This window comes from Heterocephalus glaber, unplaced genomic scaffold (genome assembly GCF_053883595.1).
Source record: "Heterocephalus glaber isolate CG9 unplaced genomic scaffold, H.glaber_assembly_v1.0 deba00001504, whole genome shotgun sequence".
In the NCBI taxonomy this organism is placed as follows: Eukaryota; Metazoa; Chordata; class Mammalia; order Rodentia; family Bathyergidae; genus Heterocephalus; species Heterocephalus glaber.
This window is the reverse complement of record NW_028258324.1, coordinates 14,252,780-14,273,816: the sequence shown is the minus strand read 5'-3', so window position 1 is coordinate 14,273,816 and position 21,037 is coordinate 14,252,780. Positions and strand designations below refer to the sequence as shown.

Sequence of the window (21,037 nt, the reverse complement as noted above, 5' to 3'; positions counted from 1 at the left end):
TGTGCCTTCATTTTAATGGCAATAGAGAACAAACCTATTCCCGATCTGCTGGCTAGAGACTTCTGGTTTATGTTCATGTTGGTGCTTATGATTATATTTGCACCAGGGGAGAGGTAAATGATATCCTCAGCTGTTAATAAACAAAGCCCCTGTTATAGCTCAATCAGAAAACAGAATGGTGAGAATTTCTCCTCATCTGACGGTACTGGTGCTCTAAGCTCAAAGGTCTGTGCCCTAGTGGTCACTATGTTGGTGGTCAGTACCATCCCCAAGGCTTTCACTGTTCTGTCTTTGTGGATACTAGATTGCAACTGTTATTGGCAGAAATACACAGTAAAAGGTCTTTCTTTGTCAAATCCCAGAAATCATTGGGTGAAGATAGCCATTAGAGCCAGGTTTCAGGAACACCAGGATACAACCTTTCCTTAAACAAACCAAGACCTCTGCAGGGTACTATCAAGTCCCAGACACCTCATGACCACAGACGTGAGAGGATGAGTCCTGAAATGGTGTGGCTGAGTGTGAGATGTGATCTCTCAAAGTTATTAATTCCATTTTGTAAAACAAACCTATGTAAATGGAGAGTCTGTGTTAATAATATTGAAGTCAAAACACTGAAACAGATGAAATACAACACCAGACTTGAGGCTGCATCTTTGTCCTGTTACAGCCCAAGTGGAAACTGGCACTAAAATAAGTTTTAAATTTGATCTTATTGGCTTTTTCAGTGTTATATTACATTTGCAAATGTCTTTTTTGTGCTTGTGTAGGACTTACATAAGAATTTTAAATCTCTTGTTATATTTATATACATTAAAGTAACATTGAAATGAGTATGATTTAAATCAACATTGAAGGTCTGTAAGAATTTATTTTCTTTAAAAGGCATTTCTGTAATACTCTCTTTGAAAAATATTTCTCTAAACTGTCTAGTCATAGAGTCTCTCTCACACACACATGTACACCTACATACACACATGCACACACACTCAGGTTCTAAAAGAAGATGTAACAGGCAGTCTCAGGCTTCCTTATAATTAGTCTCTGGGCATGAGCAGGCCACTCTGTCCCTCTGAGTCTCAATTTCTTTATTTGTAACATAAGCATGGAGGATGTTGACTGCTGTTAGTCTAGGACGAACAGGAGGAGAAGGCTGGGTGGGACTCAGAACCAGACTTAGGCAAGAGAGGAAGAGGGGAAGGCACCTCTGCACAGGGGATTTCTACTCTGGGTCAAAAGAGATTCCTGCTTTGTGTCTTAGAACTTTATAGATCCCTAGTAGGAATATGAGCTGGAGCTTATGCTCAGACAGAACAGGGTTTGAGGTCTGACAAGATCTGCAAATAACCTTGGGTGAGTTACTTAGACTGGTTCCTTGTCTAAAAGTTTGAGGGGCTTTTTTTTTTCAGTACCAGGGATTGAACTCGGGTCCTTCTGCTTGTGAGGCAGGCAGTGGAACCACTGAGCTAAATCCCCAGCCCAAAAGTTTGATAATAATAATATCAATCTCACAAGGTAATTGTTGAATTACATACAATATTGAGAAACAGTGGCTTACCAAGTGCTAGTGCACCACTGTCGTTCCCCCTCTGTGAAGCAGCACAAAGCCTTTATGTGTTTCCATGGTGCTGTGTGTGGTATGAGGTCAGCCTCAGGTCGATTCTCTCCACTGTGTCCTGTGGCTCTGTGTGGACCCAAGTCCTAACCTCTGGACATTTTTTTTGTTTTGTTTTGGTGCTTTGTACTTCAAGTGAAGGAAAATCCTAAGGGCAAGTGGTTAGACTCAGAGCTTGGGAGGGGCAGTAGGACCAGGAACAGGAAGTGATTCACCTTCCTCCAGTCCTAAGTGAAAAGAGATCACTGACGAGCAGGTGATCACATCTGGTTCTTGTTCTGTTGATAGCTGGTCCCTTCCTCTCACCCTGGTTCTACTGCTTTTGCCTTTGTCTTTCATCCTACTTTGATCTGTTCTGCATTCTTTCACCAGGCTAATATTCTTGAAATACCATAATCTTAAGTAAACCTCTCATGGGTTTCCAAACATCTTAGCTTGGCATTCAGGGCTTTCCCTAACCCTCCCCACATAAACCCTGTCCAGTCAAGGTCATTCTCTCATTTATGCCTGAATGAGATGTGGGTGGCTTTTGCCCATGCTGTTTTTCTTTCTGGAATGCTATTCCCTTCAAATCCTAACTACTCTTAAATGTCCTCTGTGATTTTTCTGCCTTGGTGGAGCCTTCTTTGCATAGTTCCCTGCTCATCTCATCTCCCACAGCACCAGCCTTGGGCCCTCCTCACTTGGTACCTTGCATTGCCCAGCCAGGGGCATCCCATTTTCTTGGGATGCCAAGTCCATAGACTCTTGAGGGTGTAGGAGTACCCTATGCACAAATGTTGAGTGTATATAAGAACAAATCATTCTGACCCACATCTTTACTTGTTGCCTCCCCTGCCCCGTAAATCTAAGTCTTTACCTTGAAGTCAAATGGTCAATTCCTGGCAGGGAATACCCTGTATTTTTCTATTTCAGATCCTGCTAAACTTAGATCAATTCTCCTATCAAGACTTTTATTTGTATTTATGGAAGAAACAAATAAACAAAAATTTAAAATGATAAGTTTATCTTTCGCTTACTCTATAGTCCAAGTGAAGGACACTTAACATTTTCTCTCTTGTGACTTGAATTTTTCTTCAAGTTGAAGTGACTAATCTACTAAGCAAATGAACATTCAGTCCTGGGGTAGCTAACACGCCAGTTTGGAGGGCGCATGGCAGCCATAACACCTTTCCTTGCAGGGCAGAGGTCACTCGCCAGGCAGAGGCCCCTTTGCAAGGAGTGCCTGAAGTCTCATTCCTTGGGGCCAATACTTTCTGAAGTCAGAAACCTGGAGCCCCATCTGTCACATCTCAGAGAATCCTGGTTTTTTTTCTCTGGCCATTTCCCTGACCCATTTCTATTGCTGCTGCTTGCTTAGTCACCTGAGAGCTGGGGCCAGGCACAAGGGCCCTGGAGTGGAATCTGTTCAGGAGCTAGGCAGCATCCATCTCAGCCAAGAGAAACTTGAGGTTAAGTGAAGAAAGTGGCAAAGTCTGGGCTTCCTGAATCCTGTTTGTGTGAGTGAATGAGATTATGCTATTGCTCACATAGGACTTACTAGAATAAAGTGGTCCTAGGAGAACTGGGAATCATTTAGCTGGGAACAGGAGCTTCCAGCTCTGGAAAGTTCTCCTCAAAGTTTCTTTATTCCTATAACAACACTTGTGGTAGTGGTTGTTGCTCCTATAAAAAATGAATTCAGTTCCTCTCTCATCTGTGGTCCCTCTCTCATGTCCCAGGCAGAGGTTGCAGTCTCTTCTCCACCCCATTTCCCCAACCATATAGCAAGGCACCCGGTTCTTACCTGGAAGCCCCAGCAGGGTAAAGTAGCCCCGGCACTCAGTGAAGCCAGAGCTCTCTCGGACACAGGAGCGCCACAGCCCTTGGTAGTTGAACACAGCAGTCACTGGGTTGTTGTACAAGTCCTGGGTGCTCCATTGGTCCATGCAGGTGGCTGCAATGATGCCTGCAAGCCCGATCAGTGAAACCACAAATCCTAAGCCCTGGCAGGCAGTCACAGACATGATGGAGGACGGTGTCGATACAGAGCACAGCAAGACAAAAGAGAGCCCTGTTCTGAGGGTGCTGAGTGCAGGGATGCAGTGTTCTCAGACAGGCTGGTGCACACGACACGAATGGGCAGTGTGATGTGTGTGTTTTGGGGCAGAGGACAACTCACCAGAGCTACCTGGGCATGCCTTGCTCCTTTATCTACCTGAGTGAGGTAATTTCCACAACATGGTACCAAGAGCCATTTGTTTTCCACCATATGTACACTCTACTCACTGTTTACTTTTTGAGGGAGTTTCTCTCCTGATTAACCAGGTTCCCCTCTGCAGAGGGTAAAGCAAGAGCAGAGGTGGCAGCCTGGAAGGTGCTGTGGGCTTAGTCAGTGGGGCTTCCAGGGGCTAAAATACTTGGAGGTACAGTGGCTTCATCCACGTGGGGACAGCCACCTTGCCTCAAAAACTCAGGCACAGATGATTATGAGATGCAATAAAGAATAATTGAATTTTGTTCATAATATCAGTTACATTTTGTAAGGTCCCAAAGAACATCGAATTTAGAAAACACTGAATTATTGCTCATAGGGGAAATATATGGTTAGATTGCTATGAGCCTCTGGTCACACACAACATTTTTAATACCAACAGAAAATTTTATTTTGTGTGTGTTTTTATTTAAAGACACCTTATTCAGTACATATTGTTGGTTCATTAGCACTGGAATCACAGTCAACAATAGTCATGCCCATCACCTAACATAGTAATGGCAAAATTTTTAGAGACAAATGCCCAAATTGCAACCCCAAACCCACTTATTTATCGCAAAGTGCCAACATTGCAATTAAACCTGAATACGGAGGTTTTAGTTTAGAAAAAACAACTCATACATTAACATCTTTTGTCTTAAAAGAGAACAACACATGTACCATAGGTTCACCACCACTGACCTGACACAGGTATATTCTCCATGAGGCATGGCACAGCCTATTTGTGTTTATAAATGGTAGACAGCATTCAGCACTATGCACGGGGGCCATTTTAAACAGTGAAATCAACAAAAGGTATAAAAATGTGGCACTAAATATATTTCAAAAGGAATACTTGTTTACAATATGAGAGCTGAAAAAAAGAAAGCAGAGTGTATTTTGCTCAACCTCACCTGGGAATATGCAACTCGAGCAACTCAAAGTTTTCTCCATCTACCCATGCCCAATGATTGTGGAAGTGTCAGGAGTATTGGTTTTGGGGTTAAAATAAATTTTGGGGAAATTTGCAAATATGGAATACGCAAATACTGAGAATCAAATGTAGAAGTTATTTGATGGAACAGGCTTGTGAATATGGTTACACCTCAGCTTTTGTGGAATTGACTCTGCCTTAATCCACAGAGCGAACAAGGAGAGAAGAGAGCAGAGGGAACAGCACAAAGGCCTTTGGGCTCTGGAGCTAAATGGCTTGGGATCAGTCCCCACTCTATTGCTTACCGAGCAAATGTACACAGCAGCTAAATCACTTACCCTAAAATGAGATAGTAATAGTGTTTACCTATATTGTTTTGTAGTCTAAATGTGAGAAAACATGTGAAATGGTGAGCACTGCATATAGAACACTGTATTCAGAACATACCAGCAAATATTAAAATACTAGAACAGGCTGGTGATGATCTAAGTAAAAACTTCAGCAATTCTTTTTTTTTTGTTTTGTTTTGTTTTTGGTACCGGGGATTAAACTCGGGTCCTTGCGCTTGCGCAGCAGGCAGTGAAACCATTGAGCTAAATCCCTGGCCTTCTTCAGCAATTTTTAATCACTCTCACATTATATTTCTTCACATTAATCAGAAACTAAATTCCAACTTTCTTGCAAAAATTGTCTCTGTTTCAATAAGACTTATTTTTTGTTCAAATATAGTTTCTACCTATTTTGACTCTGAATTCAGGTATCAACTCTTGTGCCTCAGCTTCTCTGCATCAAAAGTTAAGAACTTATAATATCTCACAAATTTATTAATTTTAAAAACAAGAACCCTCTTCTTTTAGCATAATATTGTCAGGAGTACGAATGTGTTATGTAGACAAAAAGTATGTGTGATTGTGCATGTGTAACCTCGTGCAGCAGTGGGAGAGGAGGAGGAAAGACATGCTCTTCTGGGTTTTAGCATGGAAGGAAGAGTCTGCCCACTTTTCTTTTGCTCCCTGAAGAACCTCTGAGGTCATTTACTAGAACATCTTGGGGCTCCAGGAAGCATAATTTGAAACCATTGGATAAGATTCATTTAATAATCTATTTAACAATTTACACAGTGAAGGAATGGACTAGCAAAATAAGCTCATTGACCCAAGAAGAAAACAAGAAAGCTGGAAAAGCTTAGTTTCAGTTTGGTCTATGTACAGAAAAAGAAAAAGAAAAAGAAAAAAAAAGAAAAAAAATCTCCTAAGACTATGTCACCTCATATGTGATCGGGGTTTATATGTACATACTCAAGGCCACTGTCCTGGAACTCCCACATTAAGTAAGTAGCTTTAAAAGGTGATTCCAGGCTGATAATACATCTAGAATGATTTGTACAGGCAACTGCAAAATCCTCGATGCATAGGAATTCTACTTTGATGCCCTCATCCAATTTGAACACAAAACCTTTTATAAGCAAAATACTAGTAAAGGAGCTCTTAAAAGAAAATAAGCATTCGCTTTATAGCATCTGTCAATTTTTGTGGTGTAAGTGCTGATTTCAAGGTGTGGATGTGAACACAAAGTCAGTAAATGCAATGTTGTATAGAAATGCACAGAATCAACTTTCACAATCTGACCTCAGTTCACCACTTAGTTATGAATGCTTGCAAATGAACCCTCCCCAAGAAAATCAGACTAGTTAAAGACATAAAGAAAGGAGCTAAAACCTCAAGAATATACAAGTCATCATAAAAAAGGAACAGGAAGAGGCTGGAGATGTGGCACAGAGGTGGAGCTCTTGCCTAGCATGCATGAGGTCCCAAGTGCAATCCCCAGCACAGAGAACAATAACAACAGCAAACACAAAACCAAACCAAAACAAAAAACACAGGAAGATTTGCTGTTTCTGTCTCATAATTTCTAAAAGTTAAATATTGTATATAGTCAATAAAACAAAAACTCAATGGGCAGTATAGTAGGCCCAATTATGACTTCTCCCTATTGCTAGCCCTTGTGTTACTCCCATGGTTGTAGTATTTTATATGACAAAAAGGATTATACAGATATAATTAGTTATTAATTAGCTAATCTTTAAATAGGGAGATTATTCTAGTTTATCCAGGGAGGTTCTATGTAATCATGTTATCCCTACAAAACTGTAAAAGAAGGCAGAAAAGGGAGTAAGAGATGAATAGAAAGGTAAGAGATCTGAAGAATGAGAAGGATTTGATATATAATTGTTGATTTCAAGATAAAAGGGGTCACATTTCAAGGAAAAAAGAACCTTAGTCCTACAACCGCAAAGAACTGAAATCTTCCAAACAAGGATGGAAGAGGACTTGAAGCCCTATATGAGGCCATAGGGATGGAAAACTCCTTGATTTAAGCTTGGTAAGACCTGAATTAAGCAGAATGTTCAACATGCCAGACATCTAACCTATAGGAGCTTTGAAGTAATAAATGGGTGCTGTTTGAAGCCTCTAAGTTTTTGGTAATTTGCTACTGCAACAATAAAAAATTAATATTTATTAGCATATTAAACACAGATGAAGGCTGTATTCATAAACTAAAGGACTGAACTGAGGAAATTACACAAAATGCTGTCAGAGAAAAAAAGATAGAAAACATAAAACAGCAGTACAAAGAAAAATGAAAAATGGAAAAATGAGAAGTTCCAACATATGCCTAATGGGAATAGCAGGAAAAGAGACTAGAAAGAAAGACAATATCTGATGAATTTTGGGGGGATTTTCTAGACTTGATGAAAAGCATAAATCTCTTATGAATATTGTACAATGCATTCATATTTGTAATATGAACTCGTATAAGAAATATAAACAAAATATGTCCACACTTGGGACTATTATAGTATTAAAAATACCAAGGACAAAGAGAAAAATATTTTTTAAAAGCCCAAAAGAAGGAAATTGCAACTATCAAGAGTGAGGATGTAGGTCAGTGGTAGAGCACTTCCTAGCATATGTGAGTACCTGGGTTTGAGCCCCAGTGCAGAAAAAAGGAAAAAATAAAGAACAAAAGAAAAAAATGACAGCTATTATATCAATTGCAACAATTTAAACTAGAAAATTATAGAATTATATATTCAAGATCTGAGAATAAAAATAACTATCAATCTTAAAATGTTGAAAATCAAGCCACAGACTGATAGAAAATATTTGCAAAAGTCATATCTAATAAAAGATTCTTATTTAAAATATACAAAACACCTTAAAAACTCAACAGTAAGAAAATGAACACTCTGATAAAAAAATGGAAGTATGAGCAAGAGCAGTCAAACAGGGAAAAGAAAGACAAGGCATCCAAATTGGAAAGAAAGAAGTAAAATTTTCCACTTATATACAGCATGATACAATATGTAGAGAATTATAAAGGTTACACACACAGAGCTAATAAATCAAGTAGCATTACAGGGCACAAAATAAACAAATATAAACCATTTGTGTTTCTTTATATAAATTATGATATATCCGAAAGGAAATTTAAAAATACCATGGCATTAATTAGAATAAAATACTTATGAATAAATTTAATCAAGGAGGCAAGAGAGGTCTCTGTACACTGAAAATTATAAAATTGATAAAAGAAATTGAAGATACAAATAAATGGAAAATCATTCATGTTCATTGATTGGAAGAATTAATATTGTTAAAATGCCTGCACTACCCAAAGTGAGATACAGAATCAATACAACCCCTATCAGAATTACAGTGACCTTTTTCATAGAAATAGAAAAAACCATTCCAAAATATCTCTGGAACCACAATAGACTCCACATAGCTGAAGCAGTCTTGGGAAAAAGAACAAAGTTAGGGGCAGCATGCTTTCTGATTTGAATTATATTTCAAAGCTATAATAAGAAAATAGTAATATACTGGACCAATGGACACATAGACCAATGGAACAGAATTAGGAGCCCAGAGATAAACAGAATTGACATGGCCAACTACTATTTTGGCAAGGGCACCAAAAACACACAAAAGGTAAATAGTCTTTGATAAAAGGTATAGGGAAAACTGAATATTTACATATGAAAGAATGAAATTTGACCCTTTCTTGTACCATATACAAAAAGAACAACTCAAAGGGGATTAAAGACTTAAATGTAAGACATGAAACCTTAAAACTTCTACAAGAAAACAGAGAAAAACTTCTTGATTGGCTATGGCAATGGGATTTTGCATATTACATCAGAAACTCAGGCAACTCTGTAAATTTAGCTCGATGTGACCATGGCTACAAGTGAGTCAAAAGTGTGATGCTTGTCCTCAAGTAACCCTGGTTGGTTTTTCCTGCATGATTTCTCAGTATATTATAAATAAACAAAACCATTAGAGTGGTATGGGGAGCTTTGTAAATGAACTCTTTGACATTAATTGACTCTTTGTAATTGACTCTTTGACATTAGCTTGATATAAACTGAATATATTCTGGCTTTGATGAAGTCACTGTTGGTCTGACCACTTTATAAGCCTCCCATTTTCTGATCCAAATCTCAAGGATCCACCAGGTCATGCTGCTGCCCAGGAACACGCTTCTGTCAGCAAGTTCCCAATAAATCGAACTCTGTCCAATGCTGGACCTCTCTATCTCTTTCTGCAGTCTCATAGTATCTTGAATTCTCATAACTGGGTTGTTCTGAAATGGGCAACAAATACCATAGGGTCCAGCAATCCCACTTCTAGGTATATTTCCAAAGCAAATGAAATCAAGACCTCAAAGAGATTTCTGCACCATTATATTCATTGTAGCATTATTCACAGTAGCAAAGATATGGAAACAATCTGCGTGATCATTGATGAAAAAGTGGGTAAAGAAATTGTGGAAATTTGCTAAGAGAGTAGATTTTAGGTGCTCTCACCCCACCCAACTCAGTAACTATGTAAGGAGATTGCTATGTTAATTAGTTTGACTGCAGTAGTCATTTCAGTATATACACATATATCAAGATATTTACATGCTTTAAATGTACACAATTATTAAAATAATAATAATAATGATAAATTGGAAAAACCTGAACAGACACTTCACCAAAGAAAATAAGCACGTTGCAAATAAGCCCATGAAAAGATACTCAGCATACAATGTCACTAGGGCAGACCCTTGTAGGGACAGGGAGTTGGACTCAGAGGCAGACATAAAAATGCAAAATTATTGGTTATTCTGGGTGGGGTGGGGTAGAGCAGTAGAATTTTCCAGGGTATAGAATGAGAGCTCAAACCAATTTCATTTAGATCTTTAAGGACTAGAGAACCCCAATCTCAGTTGCATAACAAGTCAAATGGAGTTTCAGATCATGAATAGGGACCACATCTTGGTGACGAGCTCAGTCATGGAGAAGACAAAGGTCAGCGCAGTCATTCAAACTCCCAGTAAAGGCACACTAGGAGACCTGAATTAAGAACAGATTATTCTGATTTAAAATGTCTTTCAGTGATTGGAAAGCAAGCTCCTTTTAGCTCTACCCCTCTGGCTGCCCTAGCCGCAGATGATCTTCCAAATGTACACCTCAGCACTGAAAATACTCCTTATATCTAACCTGTGCAGATTGCTAGTGGTCAAAGATGTTTGGGAAACTTGCAGGAGGTTTTCTTTTTCTCCCCATATCTGAGAATCGAGGAGAAAACAATCTCAGTATGTATGATAATATGTTCAGAAGTTCATGTCCTCATTTTAATATAATTGTGAGATTTTACTTATACCTTTTGTCAAGCTGGGACTCTGTTTCCTAGAAAAATAGAAACCATAGGAAGAAGAAATATACCATGTTCATGGGTCTTTAGTACTTAAGTGAGGGCCTTGAAAAAACAAATTCAAATATCCAGAAACAAGAGAGCCTGTCTCCTCTTTCCAGGTGAAATGGCCATCATAGACTGTAAGAAAAAGTTAGTAAGTTATGTCATGAGCTCACACTGCTGAGTCTGATGTGATTCAGAAAAACGATCAATTCCAGAGTTTTAGGCTAATGTGGGTGTTACAAGGATGGGATTCAGCCAACTAAGTGACTCATATCTGCTTGGTTTTGCTTGTGGGAGTAATGAGATAATACTTCCCTGACTGTGGACAAAAGGTAAAAATTGCCCCAAGTACCCTAAACCCATATGATTCACTTCTAAAGCTAAGACTTCTAAAATACACTCCTAAAGCTAGAAACCACAAGTAACCAAAATACTGCCTAGAATTCACTGGCTTTCTAGTTCTGGCTGTGTTTTTGAGCCCCAGTTTGAATGGTTAATAGCATTTGGATTTTTCAATAAAAGGTATGTCTAAGAGGTATTCACTGATTCAAACATTTGGAAAGCATTTGAATATATGTGCTCTTGAGCTAAACAAAAAGTCAGTCTGTATTTGTTATCCAAGCAGAGTTTCAGTTGGGAAACTCAAACCTTTTCCATTGGTGATAAAGCAGGATGAAGCAGGAACATGAACACTATCCATGATGCTGTTTTTCCTGATGCCAGCCCACACCTGTATCAAGGTATACCCTGAGATATAGGAGGCCCTGATAGGATGAAGGTTCTAAGACAGAATCAGCCCTTAGCAGCAAAGGTATGGTGTCATCATAGATGATTCTCAGACTCCCTTACTCTCATCTGTCTGAATTTCTCTGAAACTTTCCCTTGCCATGGCTGCTTGTCGTCCAGGCTCTTGACGCTCCCTTCTGTCTCTAAATCTGTGCTTAGGAGGGAGTTATGGTAATGCTCAATGGTTAATTGGAAATGCTTCATTTGTAAGTTCTTCTGGACTATTTCCCCCTTCCTTCCTTCTTTCTTTCCTTCCTTCCTTTCTCCCTCCTTCCTTCCTTTCCTTCCTTCCTCTACTCCTTCTTTTATTTTTCTTTCCCTTCCTTCCTTCCTTCCTTCCTTCCTTTCTTTCTTTCTTCCTTTCTTTCTTTCTTTCTTTCTTTCTTTCTTTCTTTCTTTCTTTCTTTCTTTCTTTCTTTCTCTCCTTCTTTCTCTCTTTCTTTTCTTCCTTCCTCCACTCCCCCCTTTTTTTTTCTCTTTCTCCCTGTCCCGTTCTTGTAGTACTGGGCATTGAACCAATGATTTGTACACGCTAGACAAGTGGTCTGCCACTGAACTACATCCCCAGGTGCCTTCTCCCCATTTTAAAATTTTGAGACAGAGTTTTGCTCAGTTGCCCAGGTTGGCCTCAAATTTGTGATTCTCTTGCTTCAGCCTCCCAAGTAGCTGAGGTTACAAGTGTGTACTACCATGCCTTGTGCTACATTTTGCCTTAGGAATCAACTTCTTTTCTCACTTTCTTTTGGTACCAGGGATTGAACTCGGGTCCTTGTGCTTGCACAGCAGGTGTTCTTTTCCCACTTTAAAAGCAAATCAATTAAAAGATTTTCTCTGTGCTGATGGTTTAGCAATCCCCAGATGTTTAGATTTTTTGAATGAGTGAATTTTCATAGAAAAGATTTTGGGACCCAAAGGGGACTGCCAAATTATTACTTTGCCAGGAAAGGACAATAACTAATTACCTTAATCATTATATAAGAGAAAGAATATCTTAATGTAAAAAAGATAGAGATCATAATCTCAGAATAAAAGGAAGTCATGGGCTGCTAAAGTATATATTTGTATTTATGTTCCATATTGTCTTTATTTTTCTCATTTCTTCTCAGATGGGGACCAGGGTAGTCCATGGGTAAGCATGGGTGCAGAAGCCTGGAGCTGCAGGGCTGGTAGCTGTCCTATGACCAATGAGATGCTACTGTTAAAGTTTGTTGAGAAGAAGCAATTCCAGAGCTTGGGAGTGAAAATGTGACTCTTGAGGTGAAGGTGAGGGTGGGGTTTTGGTGATCCTGAGGGGAGGCACTAAATTTGGGAGAAGATATGTAAGGGCAGAGACAAACTTGAAAACTCTGGGTAACCAGATTGAGGGAGTAGAGACTGAGATTGTTGGAAATGAGGGCAGGATGTCTGGGGAAAAATCATTCACATGAGGGACAGAAGAGAAAAGGAGGAATGAAAAATTCTTGAGTGACTGTGGACTTACAAGGGACTCATTTAGAATATTTTATGGACAGGGACATCATTGATTGATTTATTTCATGGGATAGATTTGATTCATTCATGGATGCATTTGTTTAAGAAACAATTGGTATCCGGCTGTTTGGCTGCAGCAACATGGAGGCGTTTTCAAGGTCAGTGACTCTGAGGCACGTGTTGTTGGGGAGAAGGACAGTGCATACAGCTGCCATTTCCATTTCCAGGGTTCCTACCAGGTTGTTGAGCACATTCACATGGAGGTTGGCACAGGACCAAATTCAAGACATGCAACTTATAACAGTTGATGAAAAATTGGATATCAACACATTAACTGGTCTGGAAGAGCATATCAAAACTAGAAAAGTCAGGATCTTTGTTCCTGCTAGCAATAACACGCAGTCTGGTGTAAACAACACAAAGAAATAGAAAATGGAGTTTGATATCAGGGAGCGATGGGAAAATCCTTTGATGGGTTGGGCATCAACTGGTGATCCCTTGTCCAATAAGGTTCTAACCTTCAGTACCAAAGAAGATCCAGTTGCCTTTGCAGAAAAAAAATGGATGGAGCTATGACATTGAAGAGAGGAAAGTTCCAAAACCTAAGTCCAAGTCTTACGGCGCAAACTTTTCTTGGAACAAAAGAACAAGAGTAACCACAAAATAGGTTGGCACTGGCTATGTCTCTGTGTTGACTGTGAATAAAGTCATCTTTGCAGTATTTATAGTATGCATCTATGTATGCATCTCTGTCTAATAAATTTGACCTTTAAACCTCAAAGAAAAAAAAAAAAAGAAAAAAGAAACAATTGGTAAGCCAGGAAGTGTACTAAGCACTGGAGATATGGAAATGATATGATTATGAATGATATATACATGTACATATATCTATATACTATACACATTATAAAATATACTCTCACATGAAAATTAAAAAAGAATAACACAAAAATGGTTGTAAGTAGAAGTTCTGAAATTATCTTCATGCACCCCAGTGGATGATTTTGGCTATCCCTGGATTGTAAATAATTCCTACTTGGAAATTATTGGCCAAATCAGGTGTGAGCAAATTGAGAGAGAAAATGCCAAATTGAACTGCTGACGGCTTCCAGGAGAGGAGTATTACTACAAAGCTGAGATAAAGACATGGAGCTCAAAGACAGAGTTGTCCAAGTTCTTTGGGAAGAGAAAATAAGGTAAAAGAATCAGCTGACATGAAATAAAGCAATAGGCAAGATAAATGTGTAACTTGGGACTGGGAGGAGTAATCCAGAAACTGGTGAGTATGCTCCATGAGGTAGAGATTACCCACAGAAAGGGAGTTTAAAACTCTGGCTGGAATGGGTTGCACTCACCTAGATAATGAGCAGTGTGTGGCTGGGTCTGTGGTTCGCCCACTCTCCATATGAGACATTACCCAACTGTCATTCAGTGACTGAGGGTTTGTGTTCAACTGTAAGGATGGGAACAACTTACATGGAACCTGGAAGAGGGAAAAGCCATAAATCTCAGTGACTCTGATACAGGAGTCACAGGGCACTATGGCTCAGTGTTAGCTTTTTGAATCACCTGATAACAGCACTAGGGGGGCAGCTATCCTGGTTTGTTTGGGACTTTCCTGGTAATAGTTCTAAAAGTCATGGGTTCGGGTAACCCCCTCAGTTTCAGGTGAACTAGACCCATAATTACTTTCAATTAGCACACCTTGTGCTTACTCTTTTGAGGAAAACCTCTCGTCCTTACCAGTCCACTCGTTTCTGTTACAGCAGCTTCCTCCAGAGAGGAGACATCTAGCTGAGGCCTGGCCACAAGTATCTTTCATTTCTTGATCATAGTGATTGGATCATGGATGGGCATATGCTACAAATCAGGTCAGTGAGACTCAATTCCAGACATTTTGTTGGAACTATTGGGAAAGAAAAGGGGGCCCTTTTACTAGGAGTTTAATGAATGCTTGGAGATGCTGGTAACCCTCAAATAAAATCTTGAATAAAGACTACTTAGAAAGAAGTAGATAGGAGAGATAGAGTTACTAGTTCTTGATGATGTCTGAGCCCCTCTACTACACCGTGCCTGAAGAGAGATTTACTTCTGAATGTTTTCAGCTAAGCGAGCCAACATATCTTCCACTACCCCTGCCATCCCACCCCACCCTCTCTCAAGTCAATTTGAATGAGTTTTCTAACTTTTAGTTGGCAGAGTCTTGACAAAAAGGTTATGTTGATCATATACAGACAAGGAGATACATATTGTCCTGCCCAGAAGGCATTGTTAATTCTACATTTTGATGCTTGGGGAAGGGAGTACAAATAGCTGCCAGTTCTCCCTTAAGTAAGGTAAAGGGTATAATGAGTAATTGTATGGAGTTTAATGGTCAGGAGTAAAAGTGGAGAACTGATGTCTAATGGAGAAATAATCAGAAATAGTAATGTAGGACCTGTGCAGATTCTATTACTCCATTGTATTTATTATTTTTATTTGCCCCCCTGCCCAGAGTGAAGAATAGTAAAATCTTGACAAACTGTATTAAAATTGGCCCATGAATGTCTTTTGGAGAGCATGTAAGTTAAGCAAAGAAGAAATCAAGGAACAGGCATTCTAATAATTAGGAGTCCTTTATCCAATGAGTCTTTAAATGTTTGTTCAACATCTGTTTAGAAAAAAATGAACTTATTTCATGGCAAGAAAAACTCATTTTCATGAATAATTTTCTTCCATTTATAAAAATGGTCCTAAAATGATACAATGAACCTCATTTTTTGTAGTTCTCTTTTTTTTTGGTACCAGGGATTGAACTCAGGTCCTTGTGCTTGCACAGCAGGCCGCGAAACTGCTGAGCTAAATCCCCGGCCCTCATTCTTTTCTATAATATTTTATGATTTTTCTGAAGCAGATATCTTAGTTGGCTCATTAAGCGTTTACGATTGAAAAAGTGAAATCAGTAAATAGCACTGTGCTATGCCTGATTCAATTTTATAATTTTAATTCTCTGTGACAGAGAACTTAGGCAAGAGTTAATGGGCTAGCTTTGGATTGGTGAAGTTTAAGAAAAAAAATATAGATTACGGAGACATGTGTTTAATAAGTTTTGACTGGAAGGCATATTCCACTTTGGAGGAAGTGAAGATCTAACTTTTCATTAACAAAGTGAGGAGCTGTGCGAGAAAACCTGGATGAATTGACATCATATTTCCAATTCATTCAGTGATGGCTTGATATCTCACATGGACTGTCACTACTATCAGCTGCCTGATTAGCTTGTCCATAATCCAGCCTTCAAGAGGAAAGGTAGTACTGGATACTGAGAGGGAGAAGAAACTGGGTTCTTCACTCTCCAGTGAAAAGGTGTAGGGAAGAGGGTAGAGGGAGGCAGCATGTTGACCTCAGAATGGGCAGTGGAAATACCATGTGTGAAGGCTTTCTGCTCTAAGAATGGGAGTCTAGCTTATTTGATCACATTTTATATTTAAATAACTTTAAAAGCTGAATAAAATATTAAGAAAAAGATTCTTAAAAACATAATACACTAATAAGTTAATATGAAATTGTCAGTTGAAAGGAAAACAGAACACTGAGATATAAATAAGCATGGAAGTCACTTTTACCAGAGGACTTTTGCTGATCCTTCAAAAGTTTTACCTTTGTTTTGACAATATAGGGCATGTGCAGAGGACAAAAATCAAAAGTTCCACAGGCACTGAAGTGAGGGGAGACATGAGACTATCCTATAATAAACTGGGATCCCAAAGGCTATATCCTGAGGGAAAGTGACACATTCTTTCAGAACTTTAATTTAAAGAATCCCCAGGTATTCCAGATAATTTTGTTGAAGGTATTTTCAGATTGGCAATGATCTTTCAAGCATCTGACAAGTAAAATCAAAATTTCCTTTTTGTGGACTTTAAATTATACTTTCTAATAATGAAAAAATAATATACAACACGTAGCCAAAGATAACAAGGTATACACATAAATAGGATGCCATGGCAAATAGACAGCAATGACAGAACACAAAACAACAGCAGATTAGACCCAGACTAAAAGGGAATTAGTGAATTGATTGATCCATCAGAAGAAAGAATTCAGGATAGTGTGTGTGTGTGTGTGTGTGTGTGTGTGTGTGTGTGTGAGGGCGGATGAATTATACCTTCAAGGAACTGAGAGAAGACAGCTGCCAAGCTAGAATTTTATATTTGGCAAACAAACCTTTCAAGAATGAGAGAAAGAAAAAAATTTCCAAAAAACAATGTATGGGTTCTCCAACTGCAGACTTATAACAAAGCAAATTTGAAAGTAATATTTTAGATAGAAAAAATGATTCAAAAAATTCTAAGTCTGATAAAAGGAACCATGATAATCCCACAACTAATATCATACCTAATGGTGAAAGACTGAATGTTTTCTCCCTAATACTAGGAATAAGATAAAAACATCTTCTCTCATCACCTTATTTGACATTTTACTGGTGGTTTTAATCAGGGCAATTAGGCAATAAAATAAAATAGAGGTATCCAAATTAAAAGAAGTAAAACTACCTCTATTTTCAGAAGATGTGATATTATATATAACATCCTTATAGCCTTACATATAAGAAAAATCTAAGGAACCCATTAAAAATTATTACAGCTAATAAACGAGTTGAAGTCAAATTTTAGCATATAATGTTAATATACAAAAATTAATTGCAGTTTTATATTCCTATAATGAAAAAATAAGAAAGCAACATCAAGAAAACAATTCCAACTAAAACAGCATCAAAAAGAAAAAAAACATATCAGGTGTGGTTGCTCATGCCTGTAATCCCAGCACTGTGGGAGATTGAGGCAGGAGGATTGTAAATTTGAGGCATGCCTGGGAAACTTAGTGAGATTCTATCTCAAAATAAAAATATAAAAAGGGCTGGAGATGTAGCTCAGTGCAAGGTTCGTGGATTCAGTCTTCAGTAATGGGAAGAAAAAGAATGAAATATTTAGGAATAAAAGTATTTCATAAAAGAGATATAAAACTTACACTCTGAAAACTACAAGTCATTCCTGAAAAAATTAAAGAAGACCAAGATCAATGAAAAAACAAAAATCTCCAGTTCATGGATTGGAAGATTTAATATTGTTAAAATGGCAATAGTCCCCAAATTGATCAATAGAGTAAAAAACCGAGGTGACTTCCTTGTAGAAATAAAAAAAATTGTTCTAAAATTGAACGGACCCAGAATAATCAATAATCTTGAAACAAAGAACAAAATTGGAAGACTCACACTTTCTGATTTTAAAACTCATTACAAATCTACAATAATCAAGAAGGTATGGCACAGGTATAAAAATAGACATATAGATCAATGGACTGGAATTGAGAGTCCAGAAATAAACCCTCATACAATGGCCAACTTATTTTTGAAAGAGTTTCAAGATTATTTAATGAGGAGAAAACAATGGTCTTTTCAACAAAATGGTGCTGGGACAACCTAATATCCATGCAAAAGAATGAAGTTGGACCCCTACCTCACATCATTCACAGAAATTAACTCAAAAGGGATCAAACAGCTAAGTAGAACAGCTAGAACTATAAAGCTCCTAGAAGAAAACAGAGACATAAATTTTACAGGAACTTGGAGTAGGTCTTGGTTTCTTAGATATGACACCCAAAGATTAGTAGTGAATGAAAACAGAAATTGCGATTTGTCAAAATTAAACATTTGTGTTTCAAAGGACATCAAGAAAGTGAAAAGACAACTGGCTGAATGTGGTACTGTGAGAAATTATCTTACTTAAGAACTTGAAATCAAAATTTCAGTTGGAAAAATGGAGGTGAAGTAAAGGAAAATATGCTTCTAGTACTCCTGGGAAGATTTCTCTAGGTTGTGCTGGAAGGGAGGATAGGGATGTTTCAGAACACTCCCGGGAAGGGTCCTATATGGTGATTGTGTTTTTGAAACTAGAGAGTTCATGTTCAAGAACTGAAAAAAATTATCTTTAGTTAATATATGTAATAAATTAACTTTGTGATGACAATAAGATGAGAGGAAAACCTCCATATGAGAAGTGGTTGGGTTGATCGCTGTAGAAGTTTTCATTTACCCACCAGCACCTGCCTTATCTGAGCCAACATTCAGTATCAGGAAGCAGCAGGACTTCATTTCCTGCTCTCAGGAATCAGAAGGAGAGTGAGGCAAGAGAGCAAACAAGGAGGGAGGGCTGGTTTCTGTTTGACTAGCTGTAGGCTTGCTTGGTTTCCTGCCCCCTCCCAATATTCGACACACCAACTACACATTCACCTTTGGTACTTTTATTCAGCACAGAACAACATTCATAGAAAAAGTTTCTGAGTCATGGGGGAAATGAAGACTCCAGCCTGTATTTTCCTTCACAAAGGCTTCAACCAGCATTTTGCTTATAGCAAAGGTAATATGAAATGGTAGAAAAAATGAAAGAATAACTTTTAAAAATATCCAAAAGAAGGATGAATAGGTGGAACATAGGAGGTTTTAAGAGCAGTGAAAATATTCTCTATGATGTAGTATAATAACAGTGGTAGATACCTGTCATTATATATTTGTCTAAACCCATAGAAGGTACAACACAAAACTGAACCCTCCAGAAACTATGGACTCTGAGTGATGATGCATCAAAGTAGGTTCATCAGTTGTAATGAACATACCACTTTGCGAGTGATGTTGACATCTGGGGAGCTCTGCATGTGAGGGGTGTGGCTAGTGGGCTATCTCTATACCTTCTTCACAATTTGCTGTAAACCTAACAATGCTCTAAAAAATAAAATCTAAAAAAATAATATTAATTATAGATTAATTTAGCTATAAGATTAATTAATATAATAAAATCTAATAATAGAAATGAATGTATAAATAAACTGAAAGAAAAAATAAAACATCTCCAACCCCCCAAATCTCAAAAAATAAAGTGATTCTAGCTCTATAAATTACCATTACTCAAAAATTGTCATTATTTACCTCTCGTCATTTGTTACCTTAAACACGGTACATATTTTTCACATAATTGGAACCACACTGGACATGAAATTTTTATCATTTAACTTTATAAGTAGTGAAAATATTTTCTTATCTTGTCAAAAACTCATTGCAAACAACTTTTTAACATTTTACTGTGTGAATGTATCATTTTCTTTTACCTTTCCCCCATTATAGTTAGCCATTCCAAAAGTACATCACTGAAAAGCTATTAACTAAAGAGTTCTCTATACTAGTAACAAAAGCTTTACACTATAAGTGTCCACAAACCTCAGCACCAAACAAACAAACCAACAAACCAACATAGAAATATGAGAAGACAAGGCAACAAAATATCTACCAAAATTCCCAACTCCCTCAAGGCCAATCCAAGGGGCATAAAGGAGAATACCATAAGCCATATACCAGAATAACTTGAAAGAAAGGTTAGAAAATAAATTAAAGAAGTACTCAGCAGGATCTCAAAAGACATAATTAAACCAATAATAGAAGTAATAATGAAAATGATCTAGAAGATTTCATAAAACACCAGTAAAAAGTTAGCTTAGCTAAACAAATTACACAAAACACGAATGACCAGTTCAGCAAAGAATTAGAGTCCATGAATAGTTTTCCATCAAAAATCCAGTAGATTACAAATTATATTGAAAATATGGGCAGCAGAAGCAACCAATGTGAGGACAGAATTTCAGAACTAGAAGACAGGGCTGCCTTAAAAGCCCAACAACTCAGAGGCACCTTAAAAGCATAAGAGACCATAAAAAATGGACCTAACAGCTGCTACATGATACAAAGAAGACTACTCTAAAAGTAATGGGAATAAATGAAAAGCAGCAGAAATGGCATTAAAAAAACTGCTCACAGAAATAATGGCAGAAAACTCCCCAAATATAGGGAAAGAAACAACATGCCAATAAGTGAGGCATATAAGACTGTAATTAGCCACAACCAAAAGACAACCTCTTCACACCACATCATAATCAAAGAAGTCCATCATGGGACAAAATCTTAAAAACTGTTTGAAAGAGCAATGAATCACATATAAAGGTAAACTCTTTAGAATTACAGCAGTCTTCTCAGCACAAACCTTAAAGCCAAGGACAGCTTGGAGTGAAGTGTTTCAAGCCCTAAAAGATAACAACTTCCAACTCTGACTTCTGTACCCTGCTAAATTTTCCTTCAAAACTGATGGATAAATGAGGTATTTCCATGACAAGGAGCAGCACCTCAAGAAATTCATAAGCACCAAACCAGAATTACAAAAAATTCT

The 21,037-nt window shown here is 37.9% G+C and overlaps 1 pseudogene across 1 annotated transcript in view; it reads left to right on the top strand.

The window, feature by feature from the left end:
• Nucleotides 1-821: 821 nt before the first annotated feature.
• Nucleotides 822-21,037, top strand: part of LOC147825250 (NADH dehydrogenase [ubiquinone] iron-sulfur protein 4, mitochondrial pseudogene) — a 169,811-nt pseudogene continuing 149,595 nt past the window's right edge. Inside the window, exons 1-2 of the transcript XR_015440821.1 lie at nt 822-11,340; nt 12,422-14,656. The product of XR_015440821.1 is annotated as an NADH dehydrogenase [ubiquinone] iron-sulfur protein 4, mitochondrial pseudogene (transcript). The remainder of the gene's footprint in view (nt 11,341-12,421; nt 14,657-21,037) is intronic.